Genomic DNA, 20594 nt, shown 5'->3' with positions numbered 1-20594 from the left:
ATCTCAGGGTAATGGGTTCAAGCCCCACATTGGGTGTAGAGATTAGTAAAAAAATAAACTTTAAAAAAGCTAAAATAGAAAGCTAGTGGGATTTTGAGCGGGAATGTGATGAATATAGAGATCAATTTGGGGAGAATTTCCATTTTGACAAGTATTGAGTCTTTCAACCCATAAAAGGGTAATGTCTCTCCATATATTTGATTCTTCATTAACTTCTCTTAATCACATTTTATAATACAAATAATACAAGAGCATACAAGTCTTGTACTTCTTTTATTAAATTTATGCATACATATTCTATTTGGTTTATGCTTTATGAATAGAATTTTTTAAATTTCAGTTTTGGATTTGTCATTCCTAATACAGAAATACAGTTGATTTTTGAATATTCATCTTGTATCCTGCGACCTTGCTAAACTCATTTATCAGTTCTGGTCATTTTGTGTGTGGATTCCTTGCGATTTTCTATGTACAGAATGATGGTCATTTATGAATATAAATAGCTTTACTTCTTCCCTTACCCTCAGTCTACTTTTTTTTTTTTTTAAGATTTTATTTATTTATTTGAGAGAGAGAGAGAAAGCATGAGCAGGGGTAGGGAGGGGAAGAGGGCCAGAGGGAAAGGAAGAGGGAGAAGCAGACTTCCCGCTGAGCAGGGAGCTTCATGTGGACTCGATCCAGGACCCTGGAATCATCACCTGAGTGAGCCAAAGGAGCCAAATGCTTGGCTTTCCAGAGGATTCTGGAAAGGTCCTTAAGGATGGTAAAGCCACCAGATAGGAGATACATGGATTCACAGAGCATAGAGTAGAACAGAGCAGTCTATGTGTTGAGCTCATTAGTTTGGGGCATGGGCGATAAATGAACATATATTGGATTAAGCCACTGTGATTTAGGGATTAATATACAACTGGTATTTCCTAGGAAATCATGAGCTTCCTGTCTCAGGATGTGCATGAGCAGCGATTAAATGTTCGACTCTCAATGCTGTTGTAAAAGAGATTCCTGGGAGAGTGGACCAGATGACCTACAAAAATAATAGTTCACATTTATTGAGATACTGTAGATTGGGCATGTACATATATTCTCTCATTTACATCTACAATATGTGATTTCACTTATATATGGAAATTAAGAAACAAAACCGAGAAGCATAGGGGAAGGGAGGGAAACATAAAACAAGACAAAATCAGAGAGGGAGACAAACCATAAGAGACTCTTAATCATAGGCAACAAACTGAGAAGGGAGGTTGCTGGAGGGAAGGGAGGTAGGTGGAATGGAGTGGCTGGGTGATGGACATTAAGGAGAGCATGTGATATAATGAGCTCTGGGTGTTCTATACAACTGATGAATCACTGAACTCTACCTCTGAAACTAATAATACACTATATGTTAATTAATTCAAGTTTAAGAAAAATTTAAGAATCTACAATATGCTTTATCATACTCATTTTTTACATGAGGAGAGTAAGGCACAGGCACAGAGAGGTTAGATAACTTGTCCAAGATCACACAGCGAGCAAGGGGTAGAACCAGAGTACCTCACTTTTTTTTAATTAGTTTTTTTTTTATCTCAACTCCAGTTTAGTTAACATACAGTGTTATATCAGTTTCAGGTGTTCAGTATAGTATCAGCAGTTCTATATGTTCCTCAGTGCTCATCACAGAGTACCTTACTCGTAACTACAACTTTTCACTGTCTCTAAAGCAGAAGTTATGGTTTGAAGGCTTGAAAACTGAACTGGTTTTGTCCACCCAGGGATTTTTTGTTTTGTTTTCATTTTAAAATTTCAGCTTATGCTTTAAAATTAAAAGATTTTACATAAAAGTCATGTTTTCCAGTTTCTCTTGAAATTTTGGAAGATTTGGCAAAACTGGCTTATCGATGATTATGGCAAGAAGCAGCTGGAGCTGAGTAGTCCCTAAAGTTTCCACCTAAAGCTAAGCTCTCCCCATGCGTAGAGCACAGTATTGCGCATATAACAGGAACTTGACAAATACTTAGGAAATTAATGAATAAAAGCAGAACCTGGATTCTCTTCCCATCTCCATTTCTTCAACTCTCCTTTTTGTGACTGGGAACCATTGACTCTGAGACACTAAGTGGTGACACACAAGACTTATATCCCTTTTGTTCTAAGAGCCAGGACTCAGATTACAGGTACTTAACAAACGTTGTGCCTGACTTGGGCTCGTGTTGACATATTCTATCAACTGAAAACGTTTGCTTCTATACAACTAGCATTTGCTCTGAAGCACCAGCCAAAGGTGGGGGTGAATGACCAGGCAGGTGCATTAATTCTGTCTCAGATTAGGTTGTGCACAATGGACTCTTTGTCAAGTCTTTGTAGAAGGGCGAGGACGGGCAGGCGTGCCCTGCTTCCAGCTTCAGAAACTCACTCCTATCAGTGCTCAAGATAGACGGGTGCAATTTTAATCTGCCTGGCTTAGAGCAGCCACAGTCTGCTGGACTTACATGTGGGTAAGCCTCAAACAGGAGAAGCTTTTCTCCCAGGGTTGTTGGCAAAGCTCCTTTGGAGGCGTGCAGGTCTGGGGCATGGCCTGGATCAGCAGGCATGACGCAAACAGTGTAAGCTCCAGAAGCTCACTGATCCCCTTAGCAGAGCCCAAGCCTGCCCGGCCCCACCCCCTTCCCTGTCCTCCCATCCCAGATTGGGGCAGTGCTGCCTTTCTCCAGAGGGCTGGTCTCTTGGCATCAAGGAGGGAAGGGTAGTGCTAAGGCTCTTCCAGGTGGAAATCTCCTGTTCATTTGCCTAGAGGAAAAGGCCGAAAAGGCCTCCCCATAGGCTTTCACTTCTGAGCTCCCTATTATGTGAGCAAAATGGATTGCTTGTAGTAGCGCTCTTCAAGCACATGACTTCGACTCTTAGGGGCATTTGCAAAGCTTGGAGACTTTTTTTTTAAAGATTTTATTTATTTGACAGAGAGAGAGAAATCACAAGTTGGCAGAGAAGCAGGCAGAGAGAGAGAGGGGGGAAGAAGCAGGCTCCCTGCGGAGCAGAGAGCCCGATGTGGGGCTCGATCCCAAAACCCTGGGATCATGACCTGAGCTGAAGGCAAAGGCTTTAACTCACTGAGCCACCCAGGAACCCCTGGAGTCATTTTTAGTGTTAACAATTGGTATGTCTGTATGGTGGCGGGGGTGGGGGAAGCTGGTGGCATTTAGTGGGTAGAGTCCAGGGGTGCTGCTAAACATCCTCTGATACATACAGGATGCCCCACAACAAAGAAGTTCCCATCCCAAAATAGAAATAGTGCCAATGTTGAAAAACCCTGGCTTGTTAAAGGATGACTTGTATTACATTTTTAAGCTTCAAAATGACAAAAAGCTATTTATTATTTGATAACCAGAAAAATCAAATAAGGGTTATTTTATTTTTTAGAGATTTTATTTATGTATTTGACAGAGAGAAAGAGCAAAGGAGGGGGAGCGAGCAGTAGGCAGAGGGAGAGGGTGAAGCAGGATCCCCTAGGAGTGGGGCCCCCGACACAGGGCCCAATCTCAGGACTCTGGGATCATGACATGAGCTGGAGGGAGACACTTAATGGACTGAGCCACTCAGGAGCCCCCAATAAGGGTTATTTTTATTTTTTTATTTTTTATTTTTTAAAGATTTTTTATTTATTCATTTGACAGAGAGACATCACAAGTAGGCAGAGAGGCAGGCAGAGAGAGAGAGAAGAGGAAGCAGGCTCCCCGCTGAGCAGAGAGCCTGATGCGGGACTCGATCCCAGGACCCTGAGATCATGACCCGAGCAGAAGGCAGCGGCCTAACCCACTGAGCCACCCAGGCGCCCCTAAGGGTTATTTTTAATCTAGAAAAATATTTTGGGCTTTTCATATATCACCTTCTTTCATTATTTTTAATAACAATGTTGGTGTATAGTAGGTACTCAGTATCTAATTGTGCAATGAATGAACGAATGAATCAATGAATGGCATACCATAGTGGTGTTCCTTACTGAATTTTTATCAAGTGGTTACTTCCTTCTTTAAAGCAGTATCCATCTCTTTGGAGGGGAGAGAGACAGGTATTGGACAGTCTGTGTATTCATTCATTCACTTATTTTTCTGCTTCTGGTGTTAGCACATGAGCCTCTGACTCAGCTACTCTTTGTATAAGAAAATATTGTCAGATTCGTTAATAAGCTTGGGCTTCCCTCTTTTCTCAACCCTTGTGCTGTTATTTGAGTGGATTTGTCTTGATACATTTCCAGTCCTTCTATATGAGACCCATATTTGATATTGATATGGATTGTTGCCATAAAGCAGTTTTTTTTTACTGAGAAATATTTTGCAATTGAAAAATTAAATTGTGACATATATCCCCTGCACCAAAAGATCCTCAAGTTAAGAATTACATAGTGTTTAGGGTGCCTGGGTGGCTCAGTGGGTTAAGCTGCTGCCTTCGGCTCAGGTCATGATCTCAGGGTCCTGGGATCGAGTCCCGCAGGCTCTCTGCTCAGCAGGGGGCCTGCTTCCCTTCCTCTCTATCTGCCTGCCTCTGTCTACTTGTGTTCTCTGTCTGTCAAATAAATAAATAAAATCTTAAAAAAAAAAAAAAAAGAATTACATAGTGTTTAAAATAGGAGGCCAGGTGGAATTTTGACCGATTTCTGATATTCCTCCGCACCCACCAAAATAGGTGATGGCCCCCATAGCCTTTGTTTTTCTCATGCGGCCAATGGTTCCTTTATGGCATTATCACCACCTGAAATTTTATCAGATATTGTTTACTTGTTTTAATATCTGTTTCTTCTTGCAGATGTGAGTTCTCTAAGGGCAAGGACCCTGTTCTTGCTTATTCACTGCTGTGTCCTCAGTGCCAAGAAAGGTGGCTAGCATATGGATGACGTTTGAGAAGCAGATGTTGAATGAATGAATGGCAGAGCAGAGAGGCCCAGAGACTCAAAGAGCCACTTAAGGTCATACAGAACCCTTTCGGGAGAACCAGTCACGTAACAAGGTCTAGGCTCTCTAATTCCTGACCCCGCCCCCTCCCCCAATACACAGATACATGCTCTTCTAGCATCGCAGAATGGCCCAAAGAGACTCCAGAGCAAGAGGGTGCAGTGTGGCATGTCCTAGATGGCAAGGGCTGTTGGGGGTTTGTTTTGTGCTATGATGTAGAATGACCAACCTGGTTTACCTGGGACCAAGGAGTTTCCTGGATGCAGGACTTTCAGTCCAAAAAGGGGTAAGTCCTAATGAAACTGGAATGAATTGGTCACCCTTTGGGACAACAACATTCAGTGAAAAACTCTGGTGCCCTATAGTGGGTACTTCCTGTGGGAAATATTGTCAGGTGTCAGGGAATCATGGATCCTTAGTGATGGAAGGGGGAAAGACTTCTATTTCTGCAAAAAGCTGTAAGAAATGGGACTATGGCAAACCAAGAAATAGGTGTCCTTTGTAAAAGGAGGTGGCCATGCACAACTCGAAAAGAATGTTGACCTGTTGGAGTAAGAGCCTGATTGGCCATATGGGTCAGTTTTTCAAGAGAAGCCTGAAATGTATGTGTGTGTGTGTATGTGTGTGTGTGTGTATGTGAAAGAGAGAGAGGAAGAGAGTGAGAGATCTGCTGATTTTTAAAATTATGTTTATTAACATGTAATGTATTATTTGCCCCAGGGGTACAGGTCTGTGAATCATCAGGCTTACACAATTCACAGAACTCACCATAGCACATACCCTCCCCAATGTTCATAACCCAACCACCCTATCCCTCCCCCCCACCCCCCAGCAACCCTCAGTTTGTTTTATGAGATTGAGTCTCTTATAGTTTGCCTCCCTCCCAATCCCATCTTGTTTCATTTTTTCCTTCCCTACCCCCTACAACCCCCCTCCCTGCTTCTCAAATTCCTCATATCAGAGAGATCATATGATAATTGTCTTTCTCTGATTTACTCATTTCGCTCAGCATAATACCCTCTAGTTCTATTCACCTCATTGCGAATGGCAAGATTTCATTTCTTTTGATGGCTGCATAGTATTCCATTGTATATATATACTACATCTTCGTTATCCATTCATCTTTTGATGGACATCTGGGCTCTTTCCAGAGTTTGGCTATTGTGGGCATTACTGCTATAAATATTGGGGTGCACATGCCTCTTCAGTTCACTACATTTGTATCTTTAGGGTAAATACCCAGTAGTGTGATTGCTGGGTCATAAGGTAGCTCTATTTTCAACCTTTTGAGGAATCTCCATGCTGTTTTCCAGAGTGGCTGCACCAGCTTGCATTCCCACCAACAATGTAGGAGGGTTCCCCTTTCTCAGCATCCTCACCAACATCTGTCGTTTCCTGACTTGTTAATTTTTGCTGTTCTGACTGGTGTGAGGTGTATCTCATTGTGGCTTTCATTTGTATTTCCCTGATGCTGAGTGATGTGGAGCATTTCTTCATGTGTCTGTTGGCCATCTGGATGTCTTCTTTGCAGAAATGTCTATTCGTGTCTTCTGCCCATTTCTTGATTGGATTATTTGTTCTTTGGGTGTTGAGTTTGATAAATTCTTTATAGATTTTGGATACTAGCCCTTTCTCTCATATGTCATTTGCGAATATCTTCTCCCATTCTGTCAGTTGTCTTTTGGTTTTGTTGACTGTTTCCTTTGCTGTGCAAAAGCTTTTGATCTTGATGAAGTCCCAATAGATCATTTTTGCCCTTGCTTCATTCGCCTTTGGTGATGTTTCTAGGAAGAAGTTGCTGTGGTTGAGGTCGAAGAGGTTGCTATCTGCGTTCTCCTCAAGGATTTTGATGGATTCCTATCTCACATTGAGGTCTTTTCATCCATCTTGAGTCTATTTTTGTGTGTGGTTCAAGGAAATAGACCTACTGATTTTTTTATGTTAGCAGCTACTTTTTAATAATATAAATATTGTGCAACATAACAAAATGTAACTGTAGGCCAGGTTCCTCTCATGAGCCATTGATTGGCACCTGCTGATACAGTCTGACGTTTCATTTTACACAGAGGGAAACTGGGGCATAGTGAATACACATCTAGGAATGAAGAATCCAGGCCTGTTAACAAAGAAGCTTCAATAACAAACCAATTTCTAGAAACAGTAGTTATTTTGGTGTGGAGGTGGGTTGGGTTGGGGGGCTTGTAAAGGAAAAAATTAATTGAGCCCCTACTCTGTTTCAGATAATTTCTTAATGATTTCAAAATATAAAATCACACGAAATTTCTACAGCAGCCCTTTGAGGAGGTTACTTAATCTCTATGCCTGTTTCCTTGTGTGTAAAATAAAAATAACAGTAGGTAATTCAGGGCAAAGATGAAAGGAGTTAGTTCATATGAAGTGCTTAGAACCAGATAGGAAGGACGTGTGGGCTCTCATGGTTGAGTTCAGCTTTGTCATCGTCCGTATTTTACATGTGAAGAAACTGATTGTTCAGAGGTGACCTAACTTGCCTGTGATTGTACAGCAATAAGTCAGAACCAAGAATTGAACCCTGATTGTCTGACTGTAATTACAGGCTTCTTTTCCTCAATAGCTAGGCTGGTGTTGTAAATTCAAGATAAGAAAAACAAAAACAAAACAGTTCGTTTTTCTCCTTTGGTAATCACTGTACAGATGATCAAGGTCAGAAGTTAGGTTCTGTGGTATTTCTCTACACTGTCAGCTAAGTGTCCTCTCCAATGACGGAAGAGAAAATGTTACACAGATCATAAAAATGGTAGATAATAAAAATAATTTCTCCTTAGGCATTCATTATGCAATTTGGGGGGGCAGCTAATTTATCTTCCTAATTATGTTTCGCTTAAGCTGATTTTAAAATTAGTTTGTTTACCCTGAGCACACACTGATTAACAGCAGGGAGAGGTGGCCTAGAAGCATCTTGGGTGGTGGAGGGATGGTATCTTGAGATTTGGGGGGAATTTCCATGGGTAATTTTCATGTAGCTATGGGAAGGTAGAAGGTTGATATGTGGATGATGCTCTGAGTATAAATAATTATGGTAATTTGTTGATGGGTATATTTAAATATAAGGCTATGGATTACAGACCCAGAGAGTTCAAGGGACCCCCAAGCTCCTTCTTGTTTATTATTTAGTGCCAAGAGTTCAGTCAAGGTAGGTAAATCAAGCAAGGAGATGGAGAAGGAGGGCTAGCCGGAGGTGACTCCAGGAGTTTCCTTTTAACAAATACCCAACAAAGAGTAAATATCCGTTATGTACCCCGCATTATGCCCAGAGCTAAGGACACCAAGATGAATAAGGACATTGTCTTTCCTCTTGGAATTACACAATCTATTAAAGAAAACAGACTTGTAAACACAGAAATCACAACTTAGTAGATGAGGGCTATAAAAAAGATGGGGTCAGATTTAAGGGAGCAGAGGGGAGACCATGACAAAGTGCCTAAGGGAGTTAGGCTCAAAAAGGAAATTTCTTGGGGCACCTGGGTGGCTCAGCCAGTTAAGCATCTGCCTTCATCTCAGGTCATGATCCTAGGGTTCTGGGGTCAAGTCCCGTGTTGGGCTCCTTGCTCTGTGGGGAGCCTGCTTCTTCCTCTGCCTATAGCTTCACCTGTTTGTGTGCTCTCTCTCTCTTTCTTTCTCTGACAAATAAATAAATAAAATCTTAAAAAAAAAATAAGAAAATGTTTTTTTAAAAAAGGAAATGTCTTCTTTTCCTGCATTACTATAAGTACCCAATATATATTTGTTGGATGAATTAATAGTATTCTTATAATTTATTTGTGTTGTAAACCCTCAGTTGTGCCCTCCCTTCCTTACATTTCTCCCACCTCATCCTGAACCCTCAGTGCCATGATAATGTTTGACCTGGTCCATGCAGCCTGTTGGACACAGTCTATAGGTTTTTCCTTCCCCCTTTCAGGGGTTCATTCCACTCTGAAGTAGCCCTCTCTTTCCTTAAATTTCCTCCCCACTAGAACCATTCTATCAGCGGATATTTACGAAGCATGCACATACTAATAGCTGACATTTACCAAGCACTTACAACACCATTAGGAACTGGGCTAATCACTTGCCATACATTTGTCTCAATCCTCGTAAGGGCGCAGTGAAGTTGGTGCCACTTTGGTCCTCATCTTATAGGTAAGGGAGACACGTCGAGGCCGAGTAACTTGTGAAGGTCACACAGCTAGTGACAGGCAGCCCTGGAATTCATACTCAGGTGTTTAGCTCTGGAACCCAGGTTCCAAGGCACTAGGTCATGCTGCCCGGCACTATAGGCTCTGTGCTGTTGGGGAGCCAGACACATGTGAAACAGATCTGTGGGGAGGAAAGATGTGAATACAGAAAGAGTAAACTTTGATGCTAAAAATATGTAGTAGTTCAAGGCGACACAAGGAAAGCTGCCACAAACCAGGATGTGATGATTGCCAATATGACCGTAGAGGTAATGAGAGAGAGTGATCCTCCTGGAGTGGGGTAATCAAGAGACGCCTCAGGAAGGAGGTTGAATTTGTCTTGTGGTTTTCCGGCTATTTAAGGAGACATACTGAATTCCTTTGAAACAATGCAAGAACAACTTGAAGGTCACTGGTGGGCTGATGCAAATCACACTATGAAATTAAAGAAGGGAGAGGTTAGTATTGACCAGAAAGGGCCTCTGGTTAATCTTCCAGCTCTGAGCACCTGAGGATAGAGCCTAGTACGGATCACCTATGTACCGCATACATTTCACTAATTCCTCTGCGTAATAACCTAAGGATCTTTGCACCAGTGGTGATTTGAAGAAGCAAAATAAGCATGTGCACCCTTAGTTCCTACATGTAGACATCCTGCTAAAGCAGAAAGACTTTGGCTGTATGTGGAAAATTTTTCTTCCAGTAGTATTGTACCAATTTACACCCCATTAAGGATCTGACCTGCCCCTAACAAAACTTTAGTATATTTTTTTAAAAAATCAATTTGATAAATAATAAATTGTATTGTTGTTTTTCTTTCTTTTTAAAAAAGATTTTATTTATTTATTTTGACAGAGTGGGAACAAACGGGGGAACAGCAGAGGGAGAGGGAGAAGCAGACTCCCCAAGCAGACTCCCCAATGAGCAGGGAACCCGATCAGGACTCCATCCCAGGACCCTGAGATCATGACCTGAGGTAAAGGCAGATGCTTAACTGACTGAGCCACCCAGGCATCCCATTGTTGCTTTTTGAATTTATGTTTGCTTATTTTCCAAAGAGTTGGTGTCTTTTTCATATTTACTATCCATTTTTTATTTCTTCTTTTATGAATTACTCCTTTATTTTATTCTTTTAAAGATTTTATTTATCTGTCAGACTGAGAGAGAGAGAGAGAGCGTGCAGGCAGAGGGAGTCATAGGCAGAGGGAGAAGCAGTCTCCCTGCTGAGCAAGGAGCCCAGTGTGGGGCTCCATCCCAAAACCCTGGGATTGTGACCTGAGCTGAAGGCAGACGCTTAACCCACTGAACCATCCAGGCATCCCTGCATTACTCCTTTAGGTCCTTTTGTTTGTAAGTTTCTATCAGAATGTTCATTTTTTTTCTTATTGATTTTTTTAAATGTTTGGTTTTTATTTATTTATTTGACAGAGAGATTACAAATAGGCAGAGAGGCAGGCAGAGAGAGAAGAAGGGAAGCAGGCTTCCTGCTGAGCAGAGAGCCCGAAGCTGGGCTCTATCCCAGGACCCTGGGATCATGACCTGAGCTGAAGGCAGAGGCTTTAACCCACTGAGCCACCCAGGCACCCTTCTTATTGATTTCTAAGAGTTCTTTGTGTTTGAGAGCCTCACAAGTTTATCTGTCTTAGATGTTGCAAATATTCTCAGTTTGTCACTTTCTTCAGTATTTACTATGGATTCTTTTTTTCTTTTTTCTGTAATTGTGATATAATTCATCTACAACAAAATGCATCTACTTTAAGTGTGTAATATAATGAGTTTTGGTAAATGTATATACCCATGTATCATGACTCCAAATTATAGAACATTTCTGTCTCCCCAAAAAGTTACCTTATGCCCTTTTACATAGATCTAATTTCCATCATTTTAGATTAATTTCTCCTATTCTAGAACTTCATATAAATGGAACCATCCAATGTATACTTTTTCCATAAAACACATTTCTGAAATTCATCCATGCTGTTGTGTTCTCAAAATAAATGATCAAGAAAATGAAAAGACAACCCATAGATATGAGAAAATATTTTTAATACATATTTCTGACAAAGAACTGGTATTGTGGTTGCTTTTGATATTCAAAAATTTAAAATTTTTAAGAAGTCAGATGTATCTGTCTTCTTTATGCCAATGCCTTTGGTGTTATTCTTAGAAAGACACTACTGGGCCCAACATTAGATAACTATCCTTTTATAATTTTTTGGCATTTTTATAATATTAAAATTTTAATCTAAAATTCAAATAAAATTAGAATTTTCATTCTATCTGAAATACTTTTCAAAAATATTAGCATATTGTGGGGCATCTGGGTGCTCAGTCGGTTAAACATCTGACTTTTGATTTTGGCTCAGATCATGACTTCAGGGTCAAGCGACCCCATGTCAAGCGCACACTGGTTGGCTTAAGATTCTTTCTCTCCCCTTCCCTGTGTGCTTGCTCTCTCTCTCTCTTTCTCTTTTAAAAAAAAAACAAAAAACTAGAAAACCAACAAATTATCTCAATACCATTTATTGATATTCTATCCTCCCCCTGATTTAAAATGCCACACTTATTAAATATTAAAATATTTATAGACACATGAGTCAGTTCTGGTCTTTGTATTCTATTTTCCAGCCATGGGAACAGCTGAATACTTTTGTTAGTGGTAACGTTTTTTCTGTTTTGTGCCCTGTGAATACTGACTTCACTTCTCCTCTCTCTTTCCCCTCCCCCTTTCTTTTTCTCTTTCTGTCTCTTTTCCTCAATGATACGTTAAAATATGATTATGTTCTCCAAGACAGACACCTTTCTCCATCAAATCATCTTGATGTTTGGGTTTAGTGATAATATCCTTCCCCCCCTTTCTTCCCAGTTTTACTGAGGAACAATTGACAAATATAATTACATATACTTAAAATGTACAGCATGATGGTTTGATATACATATGTAGTGATCAAGATCAAGATAATTAATACATCTATCTCCTATGAAAATATTCTTGATTTTAATATTGAAGTCATATTTACTTGGTAAGGGTGATGCAAAATAGGAGCACGGAAGTTCTTGGGAAGCTAGCTCGTTACTACCCAATAATTCAGTGGCTTTGCTTTTACCAGTGAAAGAAAATCAGCCACTTTTTCAAGTCACAGAGGTAAATTGCCTCTCCCATGGTACAAGGCTACAGGTGGCCCCTCAAAGAATTATGAACCATTCACAGTAGTTCTTATTTGCACAAAGACTTGAATCCCAATTTTGCCTTAACCAGACCTAAAGACTAAATCCACTTGACTTCAAAGTAAGAAGACAGGTGAAGTTGGGGAGCCTGAGTGGCTCAGTGGGTTAAAGCCTCTGCCTTCGGCTTGGGTCATGATCTCAGGGTCCTGGGATCAAGCCAGAGCATCAGGCTCTCTGCTTGGCAGGGAGCCTGCTTCCCCCTCTCTCTGCCTGCCTCTCTCCCTACTTGTGATCCCTCTCCCTCTGTCAAATAAATAAATAAAATCTTTAAAATCAAAAAAAAAAAAAGAAGAAGAAGAAGACAGGTGAAGGGGCGCCTGGGTGGCACAGTCAGTTCAATGTCTGCTTTCAGCTCAGGTCATGATCCCAGGGTGCTGGAATCAAGTCCCACATCAGGCTCCCTGTTCAGCTGGAAGCCTGCTTCTCCCTCTTCCTGTCTGCTTGCTGCTCCCCCTGCTTGTGCTCTCTCTGAGAAATAAACAAATTAAATCTTTAAAAAAAAAAAAAAAAGGTGAAAAGGGAGCGTTACTCTTATTCATGGGAAGGTTACATTAAAATGATTTGTGTCTTACTTTTCAAAGTAGCCATTTGTCATTGATTTTAGCCAAGAGGCAGACATGTAAATAAACACCAAAAGAAAGACCAGAGTATCTTCTGAACTCAATTTTGTGGTAGGATTGAGGATCAGGAGTGAAATTTTGTGGAGCCTAAGGGAGTACAGCAACTTAGGAGAGGAAGTTGGAGCAATGGCTGGCATAGCACTCTGTCCCCTTGGTGTTTTGGGGGAGGTTTTGGTTTGGTCTGTTTAAGGATGGAATTCTGGTATAGGACGTTCATAAGGCTCGTTTGAAGTAACAGTCAAGAACACTTTGCAGAGGCTGACCTGCTTTATCAATTTAAGGTGTTATTGTGCTTTTGAAAGTATAAAGAAGACTGGAAAAAGTTGATTCTCTGCTAAAAACTGTATTTTGATAGTGGTAATTTTTTTTTTTTAAGTCTTCATTTCTCCTTGAATCACCACCATTAACATTTTGGTACAAAGTTTTCCAGTCACAGTTTGTAAAACAAACCCTCTCACTTACAAGGATATAATAAGGAGTTCTTTCCCCCGGTTCTTTGGGTCTGGCCCAAGGACTGGGTAAGCAGCTGTTTTGCAAAAACTGGCCTCTCTGCTTTCCCCCCTTTGCAGTCTCTGCCCAGTTGGCCAGCAAAGTAAAAAGGCTTAATGTCATCCTATCTTTTATCCAGGAAGTAATAAACCATAGTCTCATAAAAAATTGCTTAGTTGTCGACAGTACGTGGATTCACACCTTAAGAACACCATGGTCTGTTTTAGACGTGTGGCGTTTTCACCACTTCCTCCTTCCCCCACTGATTGTGTGGCCTTGCAATGCCACGGCCTTGTGGTCTTCTTCTTTGTACTCTGGTGTCATCTGTTAAGGACACTGAAGGTCAACCCCTAATCTTACTTTCTAGTAAATAAATGGTTTGCATGGCCAAGATGAATCTCTAAATAGCTCAGTGCCATGGAATCAAGTGGAAAGCAGACATGAGAGTCCTTGGAGGAGGAAGAGAGAATAGCACATGGGCTGACGTGGTTGACTTCAGGTTAAAATAATTGCATGTCATGTTTTCGATCTTTGTAAGGTATGGCATTTACAAATCTACTTGGTCCCATGGGACCTAGTCCCAGCCATTTCACAAACCAGCTAGGTGGGCAATGCTAAGTTAGGTGTCTTGGGCCTCTTTTGTTCATAACGAGAATAGGGATGTGTGTGTTGCTCCCACCTCAGTGTTATTCTAAAAAGTTATACCTAATAGTCAGTGTGATGGGGCTCTCTAGAATGCAAAACACTAGGTATTCTTTTAAGGATGATACTTTTTGACCCCATTCACTTTGCAGGAAAAAAAATAAAAGCTGAGTGTCTTGAAAATCAGAGGTCAAAGCTATAGGTAAAAACTCCAGTTCTAATCTGCATCGGCCCCCTGCCAAAAAATGTCTATGGTGGAGAACTGAGGAGAACCACTCATCTCCCAGTTGTTGTTGTTTTGGTTTTTTTTTTTTTTTTTTTTAAGATTTTATTTATTTATTTGACAGAGATCACAAGTAGGCAGAGAGGCAGGTAGAGAGAGAGGAGGAAGCAGGCCCTCCGCTGAGCAGAGAGCCTGATGCGGGGCTTGATCCCAGGACCACTGGGATCATGACCTGAGCTGAAGGCAGAGGCTTTAACCCACTGAGCCACCCAGATGCCCCTCATCTCCCAGTTTTGAAGTCAACCCATGGGACCAAATGATAGGAGATTGTATGCCCAGTAACCTTTTTTTTTTTTTTTAAAGATTTTATTTGTTCATTTACCAGAGAGAGAGGGAGAGAGAAAGACACATAAGAGAGGGAGTGCCAAGCGGAGGGAGAAGCAAGCTCCCTGCTGATCAGGAAGCACTATGTGGGGCTCAATCCCAGGACTCTGGAATCATGACCTGAGCCAAAGGGAGATACTTAACCGACTGAGCCACCCAGGCATCCCAGCACAGTAACCTTATATCCCAAATATTCCATTTGTTGCTGCTTCTCCCCTCTCAGACTTCAGAACCCCCAAGTTCCAGGCTGCCAACTCTCAAATTCCCTAGAATTATGTTGGAGTTAACAGAATGCAGCCCCAAGCAGATTGTGTTGACTATGAAAGAGACAGAGCGAGCGTGCCTGCGGTGGTAGCACACATGTCTCTGTGGTGGCAGTGGGGACATAGCAAGAGTGACTCAAGAGTGTCAGAAGCTCTCTTAGGGAAATGGCTTTGGGAAGGCACAGGCATAGGTTTGAGGATGTTCTGCAGATGTGATGTCTCCCCATATTCGTGAAGTTGGATGTTAGCTCTCCTGGATGACAAGAGGCCTGGCCCTTGAGCCCAGCAGGGGGCAAAATAGTGGTATGCTGATGAGTGCTTACCAACTGGTTTGGCAGAGAGAGAGGCAGTAAAGGAAGCCTTGATCTGTAGTGTCTGCTGACTTCTTGCATGTCAATACTACCCACCATGGCAGAGTTCTAGCTACCAGTATGACATCATTGAACATGGAATTGGAAGGAAATGAGCAGTAACACCCCCATGCCGTGTCCCCACACAGAGATCCAAGAGACGTAAATAACTTCAAATGCATACATAGGAGTAGGCATAATGAAATAATTAGGAAGTGATGAGGGGCGCCTGGGTGGCTCAGTGGGTTAAAGCCTCTGCCTTCGGCTCAGGTCATGATCTCAGCGTCCTGGGATCGAGCCCCGCATCGGGCTCTCTGCTCAGCGGGGAGCCTGCTTCCTCCTCTCTCTCTGCCTGCCTCTCTGCCTGCTTGTGATCTCTCTCTGTCAAATAAAATCTTTAAAAAAAAAAATTAGGAAGTGATGAGGTTTAAGTATTTATTACCTTTATTTTTAATATAATTAAGTATATCCTATATAATTTAATTTTTAATGATGGCAGTGTTTTTTAACAACCATCTGGTAAAATTCCTGAAATTTTGACACTCAGCTCTTATGAGTCCAGTACAAGCTGGTTTTGGACATTAGGTATGAAGAAGAAGAACAAAATGCTCAGTATGTTAGAGGAATATACAGACTCCAAGGAGAATACAAGGCTCCTGCCTCCTGCTTTACCTCATACCCTGGCAGGAGAAGACCCTGAATGAAAATGGGTGTGAGATGGGCGCCTGGGTGGCTCAGTGGGTTAAAGCCTCTGCCTTCTGCTCAGGTCATGATCCCAGGGTCCTGGGATCGAGCCCCGCATCAGGCTTTCTGCTCCTCTGAGGGCCTGCTTCCTCCTCTCTCTCTGCCTGCCTCCCTGCCTACCTGTGATCTCTCTCTCTGTCAAATGAATAAATTAAAAAATATTTTAAAAAAAGAAAGAAAGAAAATGGGTGTGAGACAAACAACTGGGCTCCTTTAACATCACAATAACAAAAAATAAAACAAAAAAACTCCAAAACCATTACCTGCTGGCACAGAATTTTCACCCACCTCATGGTTAACCTATATCTAGCTAGCAGGTAGCAGGTCTGGGAAGGAAGGCTTATAAGAAGGATAAGTTTTGAATGGAAGAAAGAAGAACGCTTGGGTAGTGTCAAAGTGGACAGAGACTATCATAGACTATCATAGAAGGTTCTAGAAGCCAGGTATGGTATTTGAACACTGGATGCTTAAGTTGGTGAGAGAAAGCAGGAAGGATAATGGGAAGAAACTAACTCCTTGCCCTTCACAGTTCTGCCCTGGGCCAGTACTGGCACAAATCTTGAAGAACATTTCCTTACGAGATTCTTATGGCGAAGGGAAAAAAAACCTTCTGTGGTCTCAGAAACACATCTTATAAAATAGGTCTCCCAGAATTTAGGCCACAGAGCTGTCCTCAGCAGCTATAATGACAAACAAAATGAGAAGTGCCTGAGGCCTAGGTGCTACCAAATTCTGCCCTGCCGGGGACACCTGGAGAGGAAAATGATCAAATGCCATTTCAGTCCATTATCAATCCAATCTACTTCTTGAGTGGCAGCAGAGAATCTAGTTCTAAAAATATCATTGTAATCTGTGGCTTGGAATAATCACACCTATCAAAAGCCAGGTTAAAGTGTGTGTGTTTGTGTGTGTGTGTGTGTGTTTGCACACTTGTGCACATCTTCATATGTGCAGGCTAGAGTGAGGAAATGAAAATTACCTTGTGCATATATGCAATGGGCATTTTCTTTCTCGTTTCATATTTTCTTTCTGGGCAGCAGTTGTAATGCTGGCAAGTGGGGAATTTGGGAGAAGGGAGCGGGTGCTGCTGAGCACTCATCAGGAGGACCCCGGCACTGTGTGCAGCCCCTTCCACCCCTTATCTCACCCAGTTGCATAGTCAGGAAGCGCCAGAACTATGTTTTGTTTTCGCTTTTGTTTTTGTTTTAAAGACTTTATTTATTTATTTGACAGACAGAGATCACAAGTAGGCAGAGAGGCAGGCAGAGAGAGAGGAGGAAGCGGGCTCCCTGCTGAGCAGAGAGCCCATGCAGGGCTCAATCCCAGGACCCTGAGATCATGACCTGAGCTGAAGACAGAGGCTTAACCCACTGAGCCACCCAGGCGCCCCCAGAACTATGTTTTAAATGGATCTTCTAGGAACCAGAGACCCTATACCGTGCCACTGTTGGTCCCATCCTTCACAGATCAGAGCAGGGATATCCGGAGTTGGGTCATACTCATACAGCACCCTGCCCAGCTCCAGAATGTCCTGCCTCCCCACAGAGCAGAGTCCACAAATGCTTGTTGAAGGTAATGATTTCAGTACAATGAGTTAACTTAATGCCTTGCAGTATGTCAATTAGGAAGAAACTCCACACCTATCCCAAGTCCAGCAAGATAGCTCTTGAGGGGACGTAAAACCAGATAATGGCAGACACCAGTTCCTGTCTTGTGTGAACAGCTGCTGGTTTTCTCGTAAGTGGCACAGCTTGTCAGCATTCTTCAGCATGCTTTGAAGTCTGGTGACTTGTGATGATAAAGGTGTGTTAGATTGTGTACCAGGCCATGCCTTTGGGGTACAGGGATGCTTAATGCTCTGAGAAAAACCTAAGATAGGTATAGCTAGATGTGTGAAGATGGAACTTGGTGGTGGGGGGAGTAATTTTGAGCTACAAAATTATTTACCATGGGGTTCCTTTAGAGCATGATATTCCAGAGTGTGTTCAAAATATGAATCAGTACGAGTCCATATTCTGCAGGCTGAAGCCACATCTGGGCCGCCCTGTCCCTGTGCAAAGAAGCCCTCAGCTCTCTCTTTCTCGCTTCTCCTTTCTCTTCTCCAGGTAGAGAAACGTCCCTTCAGCTAATCTCAGGAAGTGTGGAGAAGGGACAAGCTGACTGCCCCCAAGAAGGAAAGTTTGAGTGCAAGAATATGGACTGTGGAAGCAGAGGGGTTGAGAGGAAGGATTTGTGACATCTGCTAAGAATGTCACTGCATACCCAGGGGACACACAGTGCAGGGAGTGAGGCCCACCCTTGGGATTGTTTGCCCAGGGCTCCTGGGGGATTTTGAGGAAGAAAGCAACCCAGTCCCCACAACGTCAGAGCCCCCACCTGTTTACACTGACTGGTTTCCACCACCCAAGGGGGTAAATTGAGCTGCATATTTGACGATGAGGAAGTGAAGTGGAATGTGAGAATCCTCATTACTGACGTCAAGCTTGCCTTTCATTTTATTTATACCCATGACATTGTGACACAGGATCTAATTTTCCATTGTATTTTTTCCTCTGTTAGGACCCGAGTGATGACAAATGGTTCTGTGACTGACTGAGCCTGGAAAACAACATTTCAAATTTGAAGCCTGAGATCCTGCAGAATTCGGGTGTCTATTTGTATCTTACCACCCACCTGCCCCTCCCTTGAACCTCTGTACCAACCATCAAATTGGGCAAAAGGCATCACACTCCTACTGGGCAGAGCTGCTGGAGAAGTCAGAGCGAAGGGTGCCCAGTGGCCCACTCCCCTCTGGTGACAGGCTGTTCCTTCCTGGCATGGGTGATTGGCGGGAGGCCAGGGAGCTGTGGGGCCATGAGGCAGGCTTGGCTCCGAGCCTGGCTGCTGTCTGGGCATGAAACTGGGCTCTGTCCCCAGGAGCATGGTCCTAACTGTCTGACCCAGAACCGCCTGTGCAGCAACCATCCCACTTCTCGGGTCCTGGTGGGTCCCAGTCCTCACGCAGGGCAGGTTTAGGAGCAGAGATGGATCTGGAAGGAATGGTAGAAGCCAGTACAGAATGCTATGGCAAAAGCCAGTAATGTCTCCACACAGAGAGCAGCCTCTGGGGGTGTGCCTAGGCCAGAGGAGAGAATGGGTGTGTGTCCAGCGAGTGGACAGAACAAGCTTTACTTTGCTTCCTTGCTCTGGGGCAGACTAGGGGCCTCAGCCCTTCCAAATGGCCTCACTCCATGACCTGCCAGGGCCTCAAATGCAGACACAGTGTCTCTAACAGGGGGCCCTCTGCCTGTCCTGAAATGAAAGCTCCACCCAGGGGACCAGCAAACCTGTCGCTTTCAGGAGGGCCTCCTACCACCAGCTTTTAAACCCTGTTTATCAGCCTCTGACCCCAGAGTAATCTCAACTTCCTTGTACTCAGTTCAGAAGATGTTTGCTATTCAGGATTCTGATGCCAAGGTGTGATAAGAGCGGCCTCAGGCCTTCTGAGTTCCTAAACCAACAGAGTCCAAGGATTTGAAAACTGAGAAGCGTGAGGACAGCCACGCCCTGAGAGGTGACCCGGCACCAGCTCTCGTCTCCTGAAATCTCCCAAGATATTTAGAAATAGGTGTTAGTGGGACTGTACTACCTTCAACTTTGGATGTCTTATTTGTTTTGTTTTTGCAACAAGAGTTTCCCATAGCACCAACAAAATCAGATCTGTGTTTTATTGACTCCACTGCAGTTCCTATGCATGGAATTCGTTTTGCTTTCTAACTCCTGTCAGTTTTCTCAGTCAGTTTGGGTAAAGCTGGCACAGAGTAAGCTATAGAGATACAATGTGGGAAAACAGAGAACACCTTCCAAGCTGCTCTCACCCCTAACTGGCCTATGGATGTGACAGCTGCATGGGGAGGAGGGAGCTATCTTCATGTGCCCCAGCTGGGGCCAGGCCTTCACGGTTCCATTTGCAACAGCCCACCTTAGACCAATGCTAAAAGCCTGTGTCTGCTTTCTCAGCCCGTCTCACGTGCTTCCGCTTCCCATAGGTGATTACATCAAGTGCTGGAGGTGGAGGTGAGGTCCAAGGGCAAAGAGGGTGTGAATGAGACATGGGCCATTTTCATCAGCCAGAAAAGTACAGCAGTAATACAAGGCTGCAGGAAATACACGTTTGGTGGTACGTTCACACTAAGCGGACTCCACAGGCTCAGGGTATAACTGGACATGCTCTAGGTTTTATACTGGGGTACAGGTGTCACTTAGAAGTCCCTTTCCCAAGGCTCACTGGAAGGGTTTTTGGGACAAGGGCATCAAAGGTGTTGCCAGGGTGCAAATGCTTCCTTATTAGTTGTGTGATCTTGGAAGGGTATTTAAGTTTTCTAGACCTCAGTTCCCACATCTGCAAAGGAGATACTGAGCCTGTCACATAGAGTTAATGTGGGGGATAAATGACATGAGGAAAACAAAGCATGTCTACCACATTGAACACCGAGTAGGGACTCCCTCCTTGGACTGGAGATCAGAGAACCCCACAGAAGG

The 20594-nt window shown here is 43.0% G+C and overlaps 1 protein-coding gene across 10 annotated transcripts in view; it reads left to right on the top strand.

The window, feature by feature from the left end:
- The window catches only part of AGGF1 (angiogenic factor with G-patch and FHA domains 1), a 123294-nt gene extending 103528 nt beyond the window's left edge, over window positions 1–19766 (top strand). For 3 of the 10 annotated variants that reach the window (XR_014310125.1, XR_014310128.1, XR_014310131.1), the window contains 2 exons: window positions 17687–17810; window positions 18633–19766. The gene's annotated coding sequence lies outside the window, so the exon portion shown is untranslated. Of the gene's footprint in view, window positions 1–9985; window positions 10107–17686; window positions 17811–18632 lie in introns of all 10 variants that reach the window. The other 7 variants (XR_014310126.1, XR_014310129.1, XR_014310132.1 and 4 more) reach the window with 3 other exon arrangements.
- The last annotated feature ends 828 nt before the right edge of the window (window positions 19767–20594 follow it).

The sequence above is a fragment of the Mustela nivalis genome, assembly GCF_964662115.1.
Source record: "Mustela nivalis genome assembly, chromosome: 3".
Lineage (NCBI taxonomy): Eukaryota > Metazoa > Chordata > Mammalia > Carnivora > Mustelidae > Mustela > Mustela nivalis.
The sequence above is the reverse complement of the archived record's forward strand: the minus strand, read 5'-3'. Positions and strand labels throughout refer to the sequence as shown.